The following is a 20,465-nucleotide window of genomic DNA, read 5'->3' as shown; positions in this document are numbered from 1 at the left end:
TTGTCACAAAGACGGCTGCAGTGGGTGACGTCAGACCAGAAACCAGGAACCAAGAAATAAACAACAGAGAGGTGGGGTTTGATGAAGCTGAGCGATTGTTCTCGCTCAGTATTTAATAACGAAACAGACAGAAAATAAAAGGTTGTAAAAGACAAACAAAACACAGGACACGGCACTTTCGCCAAAATAAAGAGACAAACAAAATGGACCTCACAGACAAACACAGTCAGCTGATATTTTAACTATTATTTATGCTTATTACCTCCGTCCCCAATCCCGTTCTCCACTCACCGAACACACAACCCCGAGTGAGTGAAAACATGCTGCTTTTGTGCAGCTGTGCCAAGACTCAATTGGTAATCAATCGTTCAATTGGAGTCTTGGTACAACTGCACATGAATTAATAAGTGCAATTCCCCGTGCTCGCATATTATTACATTTTACCTGCACATGAAGTGCTGTGCAATCCTCGTGCCTAAATACAAATATACATTTTAAATAACACTTGTTCCACAAACCCATTTATATCTCGTGTACCAATGGCTATACACCAACATTAACACACAACACGCAACATATAACACTGAAATACACACAGGGGCGGGCAACATTGCTACAAATATCTACTTGTTTTTTTAGATTTGCTTTGTGTCATTTTCAGTCATCACATCCTGGTGGCTTTTTAAAACTGTAGTTTAGAGCACTGAAGAGTAAACTGACGACTGAAGAAATGATACATTGTGATTCTCAACAGTAAGAAGACTTTAATAACTGTGATACAGTTTTCGAGGATTTGATATGAAAAGCTTGTCACATTCACAATTGTAGTATGGACAGTATATTGATTTGCAGAGGCCTGTGTAATTAACATTTATATTTTATGTTTTTGTCAAGGGGGATTCTGGGAACCTTGGAATGACCGGTGTTCGTGGAAACAAAGGACAAGAGGTATCAATTATTTTATTTTTCTAGAATCTTGTTTTGTTTTAAAATCTGTTAGTTGTATATTTTCAACACTGCTAAAGCATTCATAAACTCTACCCATGTGCACTCCTATTCACTATACAGCTGTCAAATGTGCAGTTTAGAAAGAAAATATGGTATTGCAAAGATATATTTTCATTTTAAAACATGACATCTGGTAATACGTTAGATTCAATTAGGTTCTTTGGTTGCCTGCGTTGCTTTCCAGGAAATCTGCTACACTTGCACTTCTTGCTCATTTCACCTCAGCACTGCCTTTGGGTTCAAGCATCTTAATGGCTGCAAAGTATGTCAGTCATTAGGGGAAGCAGTTGATTGGTTGCTGACAGGAAAGAAGAACTTGAATGGATGGAGACAATTTCAGTCTCCTGGTGAAATTACCATGATAATACATGACTGAAAGCATGGTTTGCAAACAGAGGTGTATATAACCTAGTGTAATACCAAATATCATTCTTTAAAATCATTCTTTAAAATGATACATAGATACAACCAAAACATCCCACCGTTTTAGCTTGGTTGTACCCAAACATTCTGTTTTACTTTTTGGTTGCGTCTAGCACTGTGTGGTTGCTGACAGCGATGAATCTATTACAACACCTAGTCCTTTCTCTTGGTGGGCCTATGTACCACCCATTTGGTATTTGGATCCTGCATTCTTGTGACCGACATGTAACATTTGATGACATTATATTGAACATAAAATGTAATTTGCCCATTTCAGGCCAGAAATTGTGTCACATGTTAAACCACATGATTGTGACTATACTTACTGCTACCTAAGACTACAGTATTTTCAAACACATTAAAATAGATACTTCAAAGGAGCCTTATTGTGGAGCTCAATGAGTCATATATGGCTCAAGAACCATCTGTTTGACAGGTCTGCCATAGACTTCTTATTGACAGGATGTATTCCTAACAATACTGTGGTTCATTGAGAATACCTGTGAGAGACGTGTAATGCATCAGCAGATCCACCAGGCATAAAAGTGGATTAGTTATTTCTACATGGACTCCAGAAGTAGCTATTCCGAGAGTAAAACTGGGTTGCACCAGAGTGGATTTACAGATGTGTTACTATTCCCAGAGTAAACATTAATCAGAGAAGTATATTCTGCAAATTAGGTAAGGTGTCCAAAGTTCCATATTTTTTGGTGCCGAGGTAAACTTTGGTGCTGAGGTAAGTGTCAAATGTAAATAAACTGTACTAAACTGAGTTCATCAAAATATGTTTGCATTCAAAAACAGTGTTAATAACAATGGCCCTATCCATTGCTTTCCTCACCTTCAATCCCTTAACACCTTTCACACGCTAGGCCACTTATCAATCCCTGATGTTTTCCTTTGTCTCAGCCCAGTTTCAAACTTCTTTTCTCAGTATAGTTGTTTTGTCATTGTGGTATCGAGGTTTTTTTTTTTTGTTTTGTTTTTTAACAAACTGCAGTCATTTGTATAAAGTTTATGAAGGTTAATAAATAAATGTGAACTAAAAATTAGAAATGTAAAATGTCTTAACACATATATTTTAAAGTTCTTTTCAGGAATATTCTTCTTTTTTTTCCTGTCTGTCAGACCCATCCTGGACAGATATACGAAGACTATATCTACACGTACTGTAGCCTACTGCAGCTTTTGCAATTTGCAAAATTTATTGTAATGTGAAGTAATGTTTATTGACTGTTGGAAATTGTGAGATTATACACATAGATAAAGAGAAAACAGTTAAAAACAGTGTTGTTTATAGTACATGTAACATTAGCAAAAAATAATTGATTACAGTGATTAAAAAAGAACTTATTGTAGAAATAATCAGGCAGTAAAAGATACAACAGAACACAGACATGGCATGAGAACTGATGAGAGAAAGAAAGACATGGGTGGAAATAGAGGAGCAGTTTAATGTGGAGAAAAGAGTCATGAAAAGATGGGTAAAACAGCTACAGGTTGCAAGGAGAGCTGAAGCAAAAGGCAGAAAAAAGAAATAGCAAAAGAAAGAAGAGAAAAAACTGGAAGCATACCGCTAGAAAGGCAAACTGACCCCCTTTCACTCACTATGAAGGAAATTATACCCCAGAACTTCCTCATATATTAAAGATGAAGGCCTACCAGATAGCGATAGGTCTTGTTCACTCTTTAAAACAAAATATTTGTTCGAAATCCAAACATTATCCATATTTAGAATACTAAATGAAAAGAAGTTGTCTCCCCTACTGTTAAAGCATCCTCGACCCAGGTTTAACTTCCTGTCTCATTTACGTCTTTAGTCAGCTTACTCGGCTGTGGTGAAAGCAGACTGAGCTTACTCTGCTGTTTACTGTTTACTCTGAGAGGATCTACTCTTCAGTTATTCTAAGTCAGCCACAGACTTGGGCAAACTGCTTTGAGCTAGTGATGTCTATTATAATGATCTAAACCGGGGCAGATCTAAACACGGTTGTGTTAGTTTAACCCATCTGGAGTTTTTCATCAGCATCTGCTTATTAACATACACAATAAACATACAGAGGTTCACTGTTGTATAAATTGTACACAGCTATATTCTGTACTTGTCTTGTTTAGGTCTAGGTCGGCCAGGGTGTCCTCGGCTCGCCGCGCACCAGCAACCCCTGTAGTCTGGCCGGCCGCCTGCGCACTTGCCTGTTAGCTGCCCGGGAGCTGCGTTGTCCTCCTACGCTGTAGCTCCTGGGTGGCTGCATGGTGAATCCGCAGTGTGTAAAGAAGCGGGTGGCTGAAGGCACACGCTTCGGAGGACAGCGTGTGTTCGTCTTCGCCGCTCCAGAGTCAGTGCAGGGGTGGTAGCGGTGAGCCGAGCCTAAATAATAATTGGGAGAAAATAACAAAAATAATTGGCATCGACTAAATTATTGACAAAAAAAAAAAAGTGAGCATAAGTTTGGCCTCCTCAACAAACACAGTCCTGTTTCACTGAATTAAGTTTCTTTCATCTCAAGGGGCCTCGAGGTTCAAAAGGAAAGAAGGGGGAAATGGGAAAGAGAGGAAAAATGGTAAGTGCTGTTCCAAATGCTTTGTCATGCAAACATAAATAGAATTAACCAGGCATGCACATACAGAGGGTCGTCATGATCAGGTAGCAATAGCACAGTACCTGAAACATTCAAAATAGTTGTAAAATTGAGACTATATCAAATACAATCGGAAACATCGCTAGGAGGCTAGGAGTGTATGAAAAAAGTTTGGTGAAATTCAAGGCAGTGATCTTGTAGAGTGTGACCGACTGACAACAAGATGAAATGACAACTTATACCTAGATTCTGAAGTTTTTTGTATATGTTGCGTGTTCAGTTTCACGGTAAGCTGCCCAGAGCTACGTTGTCCTCCAACGCTGGAGCTCTGGGTTGGCTGCATGGCAGGCCTGCAGAGTGAAAAAAGAAATGGTCGGCTGACGGCACACGCTTTGGAGGACAGCGTGTGTTCATTTTTGCCACTCCCAAGTCAGCACAGGGGTGGCAGCGGTGAGCTGAGCCAAAAAATACAATTGAACATTTCAAACTGGGAGAAAAATGGGGTAAAATCAATTGCCAATTACTATTTTTTTTTTTTTTAAGTGCTGTATACACATCTAAGGCCATCTAACATTTTCTAAAGCACTCTGATCTGGTATTCATGGAACCATCTGCCTCTCAGTTTCAAAGTGGCCTCCTTTTAGTTCAAACATGGGCCAATTCAAATGAGCTGTGTATAGGCTGCAAGTGCAAGTCTGAGGGTGTGCAGAAGAGGAAGCAATGTAAATCCTCAGGTACCCATATTGAATACTTTGAGTCTTTGACTACAGAAGTCTTGCTGAATGTTGTGTTGAGCGATGTGCTGTAAAACTAATAAAGGAGATAGAGGAGAGTGTTTCACTTTGTTTACAAATCTGAACTTGATTAGTCTGAGTTTCCTTATAGATTAACATGTTGTCTTCTGTCTGTTATCAAAGGGTCCAGTGGGATACACAGGAAGCCCCGGGACGGTTGGCCCTAAGGGGCTTCCAGGGCCACGGGGTCCCCCAGGAAACAAGGGCAGCAGAGGGAGGCCAGGGGCCAAGGTGGGGGGGGGGGCAGGGTCAGAATTGTTGTTGTCAGTTACTGTACTTACTGATCAGTTCAAACAGAGTTAACACTACCAGGTGAGACCTATAATCAGAAGTCTCACTGTCTTACCTGTAGTCTCATATTGATGGTGCTAAAAGCCCTTGCAGGGAACTAACTAGAAGCGCCTTGTAATGCTTCTTAGTAGCGAGCATATGGCTATGACCCAGGCTGAGCTCAAACTTTAACAATAACTTTAAAGAATGTGATAAAAAACAGAAATAGCACAATAATTGGAATCCAAAGGAATGTCAATGTATTGACTGTTGTACAGCCTGTTTATTGTAACTTTAACACTGCTGTGAGCTTGTATGAGCGTGTTTGCTGTAACCCTCTCCCTCTCTCTGTGTGTGTGCAGGGTAAGACCGGTCCTCAAGGAACGAAAGGGCGCAAGGGAGTTCCTGGAAGAGCGGTGAGTTTCGACACCGAAAATCAGCTATTTCTTTTAAGGGTTTCGACTAAAAATCTTTTCAAAGTCTTTAAGTATGTATCCACCATTTACACTGCCCATGGTTATTTCGAACAGCCATTTATATGGATCAATAGTGATTGCCATTTGCCATTCCCATTGATTTAAAAAACAAAGGCATCATTTATACCATGTTAAGCACGTTGTATATTTTGGGCAAACTCAGCTCATTATGTGCCATTCACATAGATTTAAATAACAAACACATTGCTTATACTGTAGTAATCACTTTTATTAATCCACCAATCAGCTGTTTTCACCTCATTACCTTGCCATTCACATAGATTTAAATAAAAAAGGCAACATTTTCTGAAGTAAAAGCTTGACAGATTGATCAGTCAGCTGTTTGCACCTCGTTACTGAGTGATTACCCCTGTACTGTACCTTGGCTATTTAATCCCTGTACGTAGTTTACAGTTTGAAAAAACAGCGCTGACTGCAATAGCAAGCATGGCTGGAAAGAGAAAAGCATCAGAATGAAAATTCAGTGTAAAAAAAATCTGTTAGATGCTGTGCGTTTGCTAAAGCATGCTTGGAACTCTGTCAATCAACAAACAATGCAACATTGCTTCAAAAAAGCTGGGTTTTCTCTAGTTGAGGAGGAGAGTGCTGACAAAAATACAACCAAAACTGAAACTCTGACATCCAGAGGGGATGTCGGAGGAAGAATTCTCAGCTGTGTTACCTTAGCGTCCAGGACGCTCTGCCTGAAACAGACAACGATGACATAAGTGTGCGTGCTGCAACACTACTAATATGGAGTATGGGATTTCTTAGAAAATGCTGACAAGGTCTGCCATCCATACTTGCAAAAAAAGAGCGTCCAGATGTGTATCACAGAGGTCTTCAGTGGAAACAGATTACTGTAATGTAGCCTGCCTGTACTGTACGTTTCTGCACTGGCATTACTTCTTTGCATTTACTTTTTATTGCATAGGTTTTAATATTTTTTTTTATTAGTGTAATGAGTGTCATTATAAAGATTTTTAACCACATGTTTGTTTTGTTTACTGTGCTGGTGATTGGGGGATATTTTTAATGTCAGGTTATTGTGTGGGAGTGTATACCGTCCATCGCTTACTGCAGGTAAATCACGTTAACACAAACGCGCCCGTTCTAAGCAGTGGCGACTGTACATTGAGAAAGACTCAAAAGTTTCTCATAAGGTCATGGGTAATTTTTCTCTCTTGCCATTTTTACAAACTTATTCCAAAATGTTAAATAAAATGACATCAAAATACAGATTTAACTAACGACACAAAAGAGAGCAGTAGATTGTAGTGGCTTTAGTTCCCTCCCAATCCATCAGTATTGCGTGTTCTAGATCATGCCAGCTACTGGAGTGGGTACAGCACTGTGGCAGCACAGCTTTGAAGACCATGCTTGTGACACATATCATTTGACATGAGCAATTGGTATTGTTTTAATTCATTTACATGGTATAAAGTATATCTCTATGTTCCATTTACAAAGTCATGTCAGTGAATATGTTTGGTTGGTTTAGTTGTTTTTTTGCTGGATAGTTTGGTCATGTGAGCATTGCCCTGTGTTCAGGACAAGGCTCTGCAAAACACACAGCAGGCAATGTCAATCAATCTTTATTTTATATAGCGCCTTTCTTAGTGGAACACCATCACAAAGAGCTTTACAAGATGCAGTAAATACAAAAAAGTCCATAATACTTCAAATACAGGGAAATGCATAATACATGATATACAGTAAAAAATAAAATAAATAAATAAAATGCAAGCACTATTAGACCCAAATACAGCAACCTAAACAATGTCTTTTTAAAAAGATCTTGTGAGAATTGGATCATTTGCTTCAGTCTTGGAGTACGTTAAAGTCGATATCTATATTGACATTTTCTGAAAGTGTTTCTGTGTTGATGTCTTTCTGAAATTGAGTTTAAACTCAGGGCTCAGGTATCGGATTGTGTACAGTTTGGCTTGTGACAACTGCATGATTTAGAAAGACCTGTTTAATGTAAATGATGGACGGCTGTCTAATGATTCCCTCATGTTTTTAGGGGGCTGTCGGGCAGCCAGGGAAGCGAGGTCCCAAAGGCAAGCAGGGGAGAAGGGTGAGTGGTGTATCCATGACTTCAACATAGGGAGTGTTGGTACAGAATAAGAATAGTCACAAAGGATTAGATTCTCAAAGCCATTTACTCCAAATCATTAGTGCAATTTTTATCTCAAAGGAAAAAAAAAAAAAACATTACAATTCTAAAAGGAATAAGAAACATTGTATGTGTTTCTCCTTTCTGAAATGAAGTAAATAGCTTTGAGAATTTAGCCCAAAAGGTTCCACTGCTACCGTGTTCAGTGAGAGCAGAGCAAGACTCTGTCTCCTGGACAATGGGCAGAAAAAGATAGAAAGTATCAGTGTACACCCACAATGCACCCGAGGGGTCGTTTCTATAGTGGCCTCCACTTTGCAGAGATTGTGCCCCAAAGGAAGATGCTGGTGACGTTATATAATACATGAGGATTCAGAAATCAATGACAAACCTATCCTGTCTGATTGTTTGTACTTAACAAAAACAAACAAGCATTACTGTTATCTATTACACATCAAGTTAAATATGTGTCGGTGTTAATTGAATAACCTGGCAACGCATTATAAGCTAAGTTTCAGCAGTGTACTGTTAATGGCTAATACAAACATCTATTGTAGTACACTTCAGCAAGCATATAAGAGGTAACAATAAACCGATTGTAGCGAACAAAATCATTTCAGAAATCCTACCTGCCATGCACTTCATTTCATTATATAGGTCTCAAATGTGAAAGAAAATTAAAAAAAAAATATTGCAAACATTCATTCATTTTAAAACATGACACCTGGTACTAGACTTGGTAGAAGAAAGTTCTCATTTTCCTTGTCTTGCATCCCAGGAATTCTGCTACTACTTTACTTCCTTGTTCATTTCACCCCAACAGTGTCTTCTGGATCTGAAACGGCACATTTGAGACATACAGTCACAAGCGACTATTGGCACCCTACACTTAATATAAGACAATTCAAGAAAACATTAAATACAAGCATTTAGTGAACATTAACCACTAATTAATATCACTAGACCAAAGTACACAATTGCTGGTAGTTTAACAAATAATCTTTGTTTAAAAAAAAAGCACTTAGGCAATTTCAAATATTTGTTCATGACAAAAGTATTGGTACCCCTGCTTTAGTATTTCATGTGTTTTTATTATGGCTTTCGGACATTTATGATAATTCTTGACCGGTATCTTTTTGGTGAAATCTGGGACCATTTTGTCTTGCATATTTCCTTCAGCTCACACAGATTGGATGCACAATGCTTGGCTACAGCTTTTTTTTCAGATCACTCCAAAGCATTTCTATTAGATTGAGATCTGGGGATTATGAAGGCCATTCCAGAACTTTTATCTTTGTTTTTATCCTCAAGAATTCCAAAGTTGACTTAGCCATATGCTTTGTGTCATTGTCATGTTGGAAGATAACCTGTCTGCCAATCAGCCTACGAGCAGATGGTATCATTGTATTTTGTAGAATGGTTTGATACATGGCTGCATTCATTCAATCTTCAATTAAATGATTGTCTTCAATCCCTCAACTGCTAAAACACCCCCATACCATGATCAAACCACCATGTTTAGGAAAAACTTAGGCTCATCAAACAAGATAATTTTTTGCTTCAGATTCCAGATTTGTTGGCTTATTAAGACGGTTTGTTTTATGAATTTTCTTAAAAGTGGTTTGCGGTGAGGTCTACATGTATATAACTCTTCGGTGTTCTGTGTCCTTCATACAGTTCTTTTGTTACTATTATGCCTGATGCTTCTAAATCTTTCTTTAAGTCCTGTTAGTCTTGGAATTCTCCTACCTGCTTGTGACAGAGAGAGAATGAATCCTAGTCAACAATCTCCCTCCCGATCTGTGAGGACACTGTATAACAGGAACAGAGTGCCTCATACTGGTTGGTCTAGCAATTCATTCCAGAGTCAGTCGGAAGCCAGCCATCCAGGAAGGGGGCGGAGTCACAATGCCTGAAGTCATCGCCCTCAAGCGGTACACGATGTGTCAGTCATGGATTGGAGGAGATGTGACTGAAGTAGCTATCGCAGGGGCCATGATTAAGGGTATAATTGGAGATGTGACGATATAATCTGCCCCTTTGATGTGGTTATGAGAATGACCGAGAAAGAAAACAGACTGTGAAAGCGTATTGTGAGTGTTAAGCATTTTGTTTGTTTGTGGAAACTAACTGTCTGTATTTGTCACTGTTAGACAGCTAACCCGATCTGGGAGCTGTCACTACAGGCCAACACCAAGTCCGGACTGCAATTCACTACTCTCACTATTCTTGCATTGCACCACAGCTGCACTCAGAGCACTCGCTGTCAGGAGACGTGACTGTGTCTGTGTTGTGTGTTGTTTTTTGTATTATTATTTCGGGACTGAACCCTGTGGTTTATATACTGGCAATACACATTGTTGTGTAGAGCCAGCATTATTATTTAATGGTGTCAAGCAGACCAAGAGAAAATAAAAAACTGTTTGAACTGCAAACTTTGTGTCTGTCATTGTTGGAGCAGCTGCATCACCTGCACACCTGAGCACTTCAAACCACGCAATCACACTGCTAAACCTGTCATTTTCTTTAGATGTCCACTTCTTTCAAGTGTTTCAGTTGAATTTGTGCTGTGGCACTTCTTGATTATTGCTCTGATTGTGGATTTTGGTATTCAGTATTTCTTTCATACTGTTCTGTAGCCATTTTCTTTGTTGTACTTGTGCTGCAAGTACTTTGTTCAATTGTGAATCCCACTCCTTTGTCTTGACCATCATCTGCTGTGCTGCCAAAATGTTCTTCCTCAACAAATGTTGAAAATAATTACCTATTTTTTAGCTGTTTACTTTATAAGCCAGTGTGTTATTTTTTTAATTACTGTGTAATAGTTTTTAATCAATTAATATATTTTTAAATTAGGTTTTACAGACTTTTAGTGTAAAGGTGTCTATACTTTTTTCATAAAAAAATATTTGAAATTGCTTAAGTGATTTTGCTTTTTTATCAAAATTGTTAAACTACTAGAACTGGTGTATTTTGGTATTTGTCATATTAATTATGTCATAGTCAAATTAGTGTTCACTAAATGCTTGTATTTAACATGTTTTCTAATATTATAAGTGTAGGGTGCCAATACTTTTGTCTGCACTGTATATTGTGAAAGGATGTGCATGGGGGAGAAAATGTATGGAACTGTTTTGTTCCCATCACTTTAATGCAGAAGGAAGGCCACAGCTTGAGAGAGGAGCCATGCTTTGCTTTTTTCTTTTGTATTCTCATGTGTGGCAGGGGTTCTGCATTCTACTAACGCTCTGGTTTAATTTGTTCAGGGTCAGAAGGGTTTGGATGGACTGCTGGGAGTGATAGGGAACGAAGGGGATCCGGTGAGCTGCTCTTTCATTTCTGTCTTTGGAAAATATGATAATTGTATCGAATTCCAACTATTTATCTTTAAATTTGACCCCAGAATAATTCTGAAAAGAAAATGATTAGGTCCAACACAAAGCAAAATTACAAAATGTACAAAACAAACAGTAATTATAAGACGTGTATGTAGTCCAGGAACAACCGTTTACACAATCTACGCATGTACTAATAAAAACAGTGAAGGAACAGGTTCCTGGCTGTGCGAGGTTTCTTCTGTTCACTGGGGAATCCACAGGAGTGTCGTCTGTGCTGTTCCTGCAGGTTAGAGAGGCAGAGTCGGCAGGGACTGCTTCTCCTCCTCGCGCACAGTGCACCCTACAGGCCAGGCGCCTTGCGCCCATCTTGGTGCTTTTCCCATTACTAGAATTGCTTCAAAATCACAGAATGGATCTCCTTGTAATTTTAGTGAATGATTACACTTCTTATAAAGGCGAGTCAGTCGAGTTTGGCGAGGATACGATCTAGAATGACTGACTGGTGACCACCTTTGCTTTTGTCTGTTTTTATATGGCAGGGTTGTGTATAGGGTTTGCAGGGGCTCAGTGTGTTCTGATATGCTGTTGTGTTTCCAGGGTGATGAAGGGCGTGCTGGGCGCCCAGGTCGTCCTGGACGGCCAGGGAGAAGGGTGAGTCCTCTCTACACTGTCCTTCACCGTCTGAACTGCACTGTATCAAGGCCAATGGGTTTAGAAATAGGCAGCAAGTGTTTTCCTAAATATTTCTGTTCTATTCACAACACTTTAATTCTTGTTTTAATGGAATAAAAACAGTTTGGCCTTGGTCATGAAACTGATCCAGGCAGTTGTAAAGAAGACAAAAACAACCTAGAACAGTGTCATGAATATCAAAGGCTATAAATTCATCAAAACGTACCTCGTAAAACACTGGGCTCCAGTCTCACAGCCTTATGAATTTGTCACTAGCAAATTGTCATTAGCACCCAATATGGCTAAACCAGAGATAAAGAACTCAGATATTGGATTTAGAAGCTTGTAAGCAGAGGCACCAAGGCCGTCTCCCCCTTGCTGGCCACTACAATCATAAACAACACTGCTTTATTATTGTAATGTCTACAAAAGGGTAGCGGACCAGGTCTGGGTTGCATAAATACAAGCAAGCTAACTACTAAAGGAAGTAAATGTGGGTTATTTTATTATTAAAGTAATCTACATCACGCTATTTTTATTTTATAGGAAAACTACTTCAAATGTTTTAACATTCAATAGGCTTATGTTTTTTGTTTTGTTTTTTTTATGCTTTCAACATGTAGAATATAATAATAGTGTGATACAGATTGTTTTAATAATAAAATAACCCACCTATACTTACTTTAGTAGTTAACTTGCTTGTATTTATTCAGCCCATTCCTGGTCCGCTACCCTTTTTGTAGACCTTACAATAGCAACGGCATGGAAAAGGATATAATACAAATCCAGCTGACTCCCTCAGGCCAGTTAGAAATATCACTGTTAGTAAGTTTGTTTTTTCTATTCAATTTGTACTTCAAGTTAGACAGAATTTATCCCACTTGAAAACAATGTTTGGTGTGTCAATTTCTGTCAGTTCAGCACTATGACAAAATCATATGGACTGGAAACAAATCATCTTAGACTAATCCCAAGCCCTTGAATTTAGTGTCTGAGCTGCCTATTTAGTGTCTGAGCTGCCTATTTAGTGTCTGAGCTGTCTATTTAGTGTCTGAGCTGTCTATTTAATGCCTGAGCTGTCTATTTAATGCCTGAGCTGTTTATTTCTGGGTTAGTTAATTTCTTGGATACAATATGTTTTCCTTTTTGAAAAAACTGTGCTGATGAAAATTTGAAGTGGCTTTGATAATCTGACCCTGTGTGATTCCTTTTGAGAAGAGCATGATGATTGCTGATTGAATGATGAGATTGTCTTCTTACCTAACAGGGTAGCCCAGGACCAGCAGGCCTGCAAGGGACACAAGGAGTGAAAGGACCCAAGGTATGAGTGTGCAGTTCACAATGCTGACAATATACAGAACAGTAGTTTATTGTTGGTATGTATGTAGTGTTGTTATAAGCAATCCCATCCAAAATTGCATAAATGGCTAGCCATAGGATAAAGCTTAAAGGAGTGCTTTGAAATCCTTTCTCTCGTTAACTTTATCACCATTATCACTCTTACTTCTTATTAACTTTAGTAAAAAAATCCTTACTGTTTGTTTTATGCTTCAAATATGTTAGATCTGCACTTTTTTTTTTTTTAACCATATTAGTATTTAAAATACAACACTAGATAAACAGCTTCATCCTGGTACCTATCCTGGAGTTCCGAATGCAGCTAGACCGTTGGGGGGAGTTTAAACTACAATGCAACAGGAAGTGATTAGGTACCAGGAAGCACCCGCAACAACGGTTCATCTTCATCAAATACAAGCAAAGAACCAGAAGATCTTCATCAGATTTAAAGGGGGGCAAGGATAATATTACTAGTGCCGGAGGTGACGTCAAGGATAAAAACGTGTGGGTTAATACTAGCCTTAGGGTAAAGCCAGATGCATTATATGTACTGCTGCTGATGAGGTATGACTTAGGCTGGGTATTACACTAAATACACAGATTACAGCAACTTTTAATGCTAAAACAAATGTGGCCATGCAAACCATTGCAATTCTGCTTTCTCTTGCAGTTTGTATTGGCTTCTCACAACGAGATCAATTATTTTAATTATAGAACAGTAAGAATTATAGAAGAAAAGAAAATGTACCTGATAAAATAAATGCTGGTGTGTATAATTCACTTTGTGTCATGTAGATTTGTAAACTCAATCTGACCTCTCCCACTGGTTCCTACTTCACTTTCCCTTTCCCATAATGAACGGTTATATTGAGACCTTTTTTGTGTCTATGACCACTAGAAAACATTTGCAAATTTAAATGAACCACAGTTTATGAAGAAAAAAAAGCAAGTTAATACACAACAGTGCCGCACCAGTACACAGAAGACATTTAAAAAAAATGTAGAAAGATAGTAAAGGTGGGGGGGCGGAGCGGTGCAAACCATATACTGGTCCCCCAAGGAAGGGTGGGGGGGGGGCTTGGCCCCCGCGCTGGTGACTCCCTTGCTTAGTGCTAATGAGAGGTAAGAAAATTGCTTTAAACAGACCTTAGTTTAATGGACAAATGTACTATGAACAGACTAGTTTATTGTATGCATCTGGCACTGTACAGGTTTCATTTCAGTGTAATGCAATGATTATTTTGTGGTTTATTTTATGAATATAGGCATCTCCAGGGAAAAGAGGGAAAGTGGGACCACCTGGCCCTGTTGGACCCCAGGTAAATATCTACAGACACCGGGCACACTGATAACTACAGGGCACACTGATAACTAGAGGGCACACTAATAACTAGAGAACACAGTGGTAACTAGAGGGCACACTGATAATTAGAGAACACACTAGTAACTACAGGGCACACTGATAACTACAGGGGACAATGATAACTACAGGGCACACTGGTAACTACAGGGCACACCGCATGTCGAGGTGTAGGAGTGGATAACATCAGAGACCAGGTCTTTATACTAGCTAGGGAGACGACTGTCTCCAAGCAAGTCTGGTTCACTATGTTAAAAATTAACAACCTTCCGGCCCATGCTACAGAAAAAACTCCACTTAGGAAGACACATTCACAAAAGAAATCAATCAGTAAAACAGCATACTTACAGAAATAGTTGTGGATTGCACTGCAGTCATTCAATACAAGACACTGAGCCATAGCACTCCAGTGTCACTATAGTTATTTTAAAGGAACATCTACACAATATGCAGGAAAAAATCAGAAAAAGGTTAGCTTCCAAATTGTGGTCCTTTATTGCTATTTCCAGTTTGAGAATACACTGTTTCATTTAACAGTGAATTCTAGCATGTACATTTTTCAGAATGCACAGAAAGTTTATTTTACAAACATTTAACTAGGGCAAATAAGATTGTTTCCAAGCCTTCCTAGACTGTTATTACTAATTATGTATACTATTTTGGCAATAGCTGTGCATTTTAATACTTTTAAAACAATCTAAAAAAAATGTGCTTGTGTATTGTGCATTTTAAATTTCAAATCTTTAGCACCCAACAAAATTATTAGGCAAGTAAAATAATTTTGAATCTGGCATCCATGGTAATGACTGACCTTACATTTTTTTAATCTGTAATAATTTTTCAGGTGAACCCCACTGAGGTAATTATTTTAAACACAGTGCTATCAATTATGAAAATTACTCAGGCAGAGACAGGAATATAAAGTCTTGTCAGCCCCTTGAAGATTGTTCGATGGTACAAGTGTCCCCTTTGCCCATCCAGCAGCGCCAGTCCTGTCTCCAAGTACATTCAGCATCCTCTAGTTGTATTCGTAATATGACAATTCTTTGGTCATATTAAAAAAACCCTTTGAGTCAGTCTTTAAACAAAATCATGTTTAATATGCAGTCAATGGGAGTCTACTTATCGAAACTATACCGCATTATTGCAAAATAACATTTGGAATCCCAGTGAAAATGAATAGCAGAGAGATTACAGTCATTTAATAATTTCTACCCACTCATCTTTTTTTAAATGGTTGTCATTCTGCTTGTTGTTTTGTCTACAGGGGATTCCAGGAATCAGGGGTGGAAATGGAAGACAAGGACCCCAGGGAGTAAAGGTACATTTCTTCTTTCCTCCTCAATGTTCCTCACTTCTCTGCATCTCAATGTTCCTCACTTCAGTGCTCCTCACTGCACCGCAATGTCCCTCACTGCTCCTCAGTGTTCCTCACTGCACCGCAATGTCTGTCACATCACTGCTCCTTAGTGTTCCTCACTTCTTTGCACCTCAATGTTCCTCACTTCACTGCACCTGAGTGTTCCTCACTTCTCTGCACCTCAATGTCCCTCACATCATTGCTCCTCAATGTTCCTCACTATACCTCAATGACCCTCACTTCTCTGCACCTCAATGTTCCTCACTTCAGTGCTCCTCACTGCACCTCAATGTCCCTCACATCAATGCTCCTCAGTGTTCCTCACTTCTTTGCACCTCAATGTCCCTCACTTCACTGTTCCTCAATGTTCCTCACTTCAGTGCACCTCAATGTCCCTCACTTCTCTGCAACTCAATGTCCCTCACATCACTGCTCCTCAATGTCCCTCACTTCAGTGCACCTCAATGTCCCTCACTTCTCTGCACCTCAATGTCCCTCACATCAGTGCTCCTCAGTGTTCCTCACTTCTTTGCACCTCAATGTTCCTCACTTCACTGCTCCTCAATGTTCCTCACTTCTCTGCACCTCAATGTTCCTCACTTCAGTGCTTCTCACTGCACCGCAATGTCCCTCACATCAGTGATCCTCAGTGTTCCTCACTATACCTCAATGTCTCTCACATCACTGCTCCTCAGTGTTCCTCACTTCTCTGCACCCCAATGTTCCTCACATCAGTGCTCCTCAGTGTTCCTCACTTCTTTGCACCTCAGTGTTCCTCACTTCACTGCTCCTCACTGTTCCTCACTTCACTGCTCCTCAATGTTCCTCACTTCAGTGCTCCTCGCTGCACCTCAATGTCCCTCACATCACTGCTCCTCAATGTTCCTCACTATACCTCAATGTTCCTGTGGCAATGTTGCCCCGCCCCTGTGCATTTCTGTGTTATATGTTGCATGTTGTGTGTTAATGTTGGTGTATAGTCATTGGTACACGGGATGTAATATGGGGTATGCGCACAAGTGTTTCAAATGTATATTTATATTTAGGCATGAGGATTGCACAGCACTTCACGTGCAGGTAAAATGTAATAATATGCGAGCACAGGGAATTTCACTTTATTAATTCACGTGCAGTTGTACTGAGACTCCAATTGAATGATTGATTAGCAATCGAGTCTTGGTACAGCTGCATAAAAGCAGCATGTTTTCACTCACTCGGGGTTGTGTGTTCGGTGAGTGGAGAACGGGATTGGAGACGGAGGTAATAATAGATATCATAATAGCAGCTCACCATGTTTATCTGTGTAGTTCTTTTTGTTTGTCTCTTTGTTTTGGCTGCCAGTGCTGTTGCACCTCAATGGCCCTCACTTCACTGCACCTCAATGTTCCTCACTTCACTGCTCCTCACTGTTTCTCACTTCACTGCTCCTCAATGATCCTCACTTCAGTACACCTCACTGTTCCTCACTTCACTGCTATTCACTCTTCCTCACATCTCTGCTCCTCAATGTTCCTCACTTCACTGCACCTCACTACACCTCAATGTTCCTCACCTTACTGCCTCTGACTTCACTGCTCCTCAATGTTTTCCAATGCCCTCGGGGGAGATCTTGGACTGGCTGATGGACCCTGAGGAGGACCTCAGGGAGACCCTCCCAATGATGGTCAACATGAAGGCCAGAGATGGGGAGCAATGGGAAGCCCAATGTCCCTCCTAGACATCACAGCCATGATGTGCAACTACCTGGCTGCAGATACGGGAATGTCCCCCACTGTCTTCAGTCCCATTGGGAGGGGCCACACGACACCCATCCCCAGCAATTGAGTGAGAGCCACACCAGTCCCCAGAGACAGAGGGAGAGCCACATCCATCCCCTGCAACCGAGGGAGATCCGTGCCAGTCCCCAGCGACTGAGGGAGACTACCCACTGCTCCTACCTCCACCGTCAGAGGGAGAAGAGCTGCTCACATCTCCACCACCAGAGGGAGACCACCTGTCGCTCCCACCTCTGCCACCAGAGGAGCTGAAGCTACCTCCTGAGGGTCAGCTCCTGCTGTTGCCTCCCAAGGGTCAACTTCTGCCCTGTCCTACAAAGCCTGCACTGCCTAGCGCTGCTGAGCCTGAAACGCCTGGGGCTGCCAAGCCTGCATTGCCCAGGGAGGACAATTTGCCATCACCCGGGGATGCCTGCTTGTCATCACCCAGCGCTTTGTTGTGTCCAGCAGCAGCAGTTGTGAAGCTGGAAATGTCTGGGGCCGGAGCCCAAGAGAAGGGAGCCACCGAGAAGAGGGGAGAAGTGAGGAGATCACCTCCACCTGCAGCAGTTGCACTGCCGGAGTACGCAGCGCCGTCTCGCTGAGGGCAGCATTGCTGCTGCCAGCACCACCATCACTGTCAGAGTACATAGTGCTGCAGCCACGGCCGGAGTGTTCCCCTCTGAGAGCAGCATGTTCGCTGCCAGAACCATCTATGCTGGAGGAGCCAGATTACCGCTGTCGGCATTGCCGCTGCCTGCGTTGCCACGGGCAGCATTTCCAATGCCAGGATTGCCCTGTCAGCATTTCCGCAGACAGCCACTGGCAACATTGCCTCCCGTGGGCACACAGCACACAGCACACAGCACACACACAGCACACAGCACACAGCACACAGCACACAGCACACAGCACACAGCACACAGCACACAGCACACCTAAACTTCCTCTCCAAAACAAAAGATTTCTAGCTGCTTATATGCAGCTGTGGCTGGAGCATAATTAATCAACAATTATTCAATTATTCACTCAGCCACATTCTCACATGGAGTTTAACTGAAGAGATTAAGAGAAGAGATTAACTCCTTCCCTGCCAATTCAACATAACACATGTGCAGGGCCTCTGCCCTCTCACATACCCCTTTCTGTGTTCTGTGTGTGTTCAGTTACTGCTGGTGAGGAGAGGTTAACAAGCATGCATGCTTTATTTAAACATGTATGTAAAATAATGTAATGAAATAATCAATGTCTAGTTTATCATCATCAATAGTTTGTTGAAACAGAAATCATTAATGAGATAATAGTGTCCATCTTTCCATCGTTGTTTTTCAGGGGTTACAAGGAGCTAAGGGGCTCCCAGGTCCTCCAGGACGCCCCGGGGTTAAAGTAAGTTACACTGCTAGAGATTTTAAAGTAAGTTACACTGCTAGAGATTTTAAAGTAATTTGTACCGATGGAGATTTTAAAGCAAGTTACACTGATGGAGATTTTAAAGTAAACTTTGCTTCTTTAATCAAGACTTTCAAACCAAGCTGTTGAAAGGGCGTTGGTGTGTGAAGCATGTTGAATAATGGACAGTTCTGTTTAGTTGTCTGCACATGTGGGTGTTACAGTGAATGCTTCTTATACAGGCTTAAATTGAAGAATATCAGCAAGCAAAATAGTGAGTCTTTCTCTCAATAACATTGTTTTGGTTTAAAAGGGCAATCGAGGACTCCAAGGCCTCAGAGGTTCTCCGGGACCCAAAGGGAAGCAGGTATGTCATTGTCATTGTCACTGTGATGGGTGTCGAATCAGAAAGTCAGCCTGAGTTAGTATGGAGTTGCACAGAGTGTCCACCCCTGCATGTTAGCTAAGACTTGTCTTATTAGAATGGAGTTCCACAGAGTGTCCACCCCTGCATGTTAGCTAAGACTTGTCTTATTAGAATGGAGTTCCACAGAGTGTCAACCCCTGCTTGTTAGCTAAGACTTGTCTTATTAGAATGGAGTTCCACAGAGTGTCCACCCCTGCATGTTCGCTAAGACTTGTCTTATTAGAATGGAGTTCCACAGAGTGTCCACCCCTGCATGTTAGCTAAGATGTGTCTTATTAGAATGGAGTTCCACAGAGTGTCCACCCCTGCATGTTAGCTTAGACTTGTCTTATTAGAATGGAGTTCCACAGAGTGTCCACCCTGCATGTTAGCTGAGACTTGTCTTATTAGAATCCCCAGCTACTGCCTGCTGGAACCAATACCCTAGACCCGCTCCACACACACACATTCATAATATGCAATACTAAATTCTGTGTTTGTTTTTACTGTGTAAAAATGTCATTTCAGGGCAATATTGGGCCACCTGGTCGCCATGGGAGCAGAGGCTTACCAGGTCTTCCTGTGAGTAATGGAGAATATTATGGGGTGCGGTTGGGGGGGACCCTGCTGTATTCAACTTCTCAGACCTTGCTAAATACTGACAGATTTTTATAAAATGTTATTCACTTACTACCAGTGCAAAATGACTAGGTGGATATTTATTCTTATCTCAAAAGTAGGTTTCTTCAATAGTGACTGCCAAGACTAGTACACCATTTAATGTGATACCTCTCTTGTCAATTACCATTGCTCAAAGCCAGTCTCTCACCCAGTAATTATCTAATGAGTGGTACTTCTATGAAATGTTTCTCATTACATGTATTTCACTTTACGTTTAATGTGGTATTTCAGATCCCTATACTACACTTTGGTAGAAAGTACTGTTCTATTATATACTATACGAGCACCACTTCTAGTTCCATGAATTAATTTCCCGTGGAATAGTCCACCCAGTCTGCAGGGTGCTGCTTTTAAGGAGGAATTTCAATGTTTAATGTCCTTTCTGTTTAAATCATTTGTCACGACTTGTGGGTGTAGCTCCTAATGCACGTACAGCTCACCCTGTCTTAACACCACTTTTCATGTTGTATTCCAGGGTCTGTTTGGCAATAAGGTAAG

General features: G+C 40.7%; 2 long non-coding RNA genes across 2 annotated transcripts; both read left to right on the top strand.

Moving 5' to 3' along the window:
• The first annotated feature begins 10,925 nt into the window (after positions 1–10,925).
• LOC121330920 lies at positions 10,926–14,320 on the top strand. Its single transcript, XR_005951917.1, has 4 exons — positions 10,926–10,989; positions 11,605–11,658; positions 12,947–13,000; positions 14,283–14,320. It is a non-coding gene; the product is annotated as an uncharacterized LOC121330920 (long non-coding RNA).
• A 4,508-nt stretch (positions 14,321–18,828) lies between these two features.
• Positions 18,829–19,869, top strand: LOC121330993. The gene is made up of 3 exons (XR_005951926.1): positions 18,829–18,877; positions 19,194–19,247; positions 19,815–19,869. It is a non-coding gene; the product is annotated as an uncharacterized LOC121330993 (long non-coding RNA).
• Positions 19,870–20,465: the final 596 nt, after the last annotated feature.

Source organism: Polyodon spathula, chromosome 18 (genome assembly GCF_017654505.1).
Source record: "Polyodon spathula isolate WHYD16114869_AA chromosome 18, ASM1765450v1, whole genome shotgun sequence".
NCBI lineage: Eukaryota > Metazoa > Chordata > Actinopteri > Acipenseriformes > Polyodontidae > Polyodon > Polyodon spathula.
Note: the sequence above shows the minus strand (reverse complement) of the source record. Positions and strands in the feature narration are given on the sequence as shown.